Genomic DNA, 842 nt, shown 5'->3' on the forward strand with positions numbered 1-842 from the left:
TTAAAAAAATTAAATATTTTTTTTTAAATATATAAGTTTTAATAATAAAAGTTTTTTTAAAATAATAAAAAAAATATAAAATTATTAATTTAATATTTTTTTTTTATTTAAAAAAATTTAATTTTATTAAGCTTTAATTTTAATTTATAATACATATAAAAAATATAATAATTTTATAAATTTTTTAATTTATAAAAGCTTTTATTAAACTAGATTTATAATTATAAAAGCTTATATATTAAAAAAATATATTAATAATTTTATAATAAATTAAAATTAGTATATTAAAAAAATATTAATTTATAAAAAATATAATAATTTTATTTAATTAAGTAATAAATTTTATATAATTATAAATTTTAATTAAATTTAATAATTTAATAATAAATTAAAATAAGCTAGTAAAATTAAAATAATAAAAATATAATTATAAAAAAACTATTAAATTATTAAATTTAAAATAAAATAATTTAAAAAATTATAATAAAAAAAATAAAATATAAAACTTATTATTAAATAAAAGAAAATAATATTTAAAATATAATTTTAATATATAAAAAAATATAAGAAATTTTTTATTTTAAAAATTTAAAATAAAAAATATATTAATTTAATTAATTATAAAAAAAATTATATAATAAGTTTTAATTAAATTATATATTTTAAAATAAATATTTAAATATTTTTTAAAATAATTTAATAAATAATTTAATAAATATTAAAATAAGTTTTTTTAATAATAAAAATAATAAAAATAATAAAAATAATAAAAATAATAAAAATAATAAAAATAATAAAAATAATAAAAATAATAAAAATAATAAAAATAATAAAAATAATAT

This window comes from Trichoderma evansii (assembly GCF_050947405.1).
Source record: "Trichoderma evansii strain SZMC 28006 chromosome Unknown GGI43scaffold_21, whole genome shotgun sequence".
Taxonomy (NCBI): Eukaryota; Fungi; Ascomycota; class Sordariomycetes; order Hypocreales; family Hypocreaceae; genus Trichoderma; species Trichoderma evansii.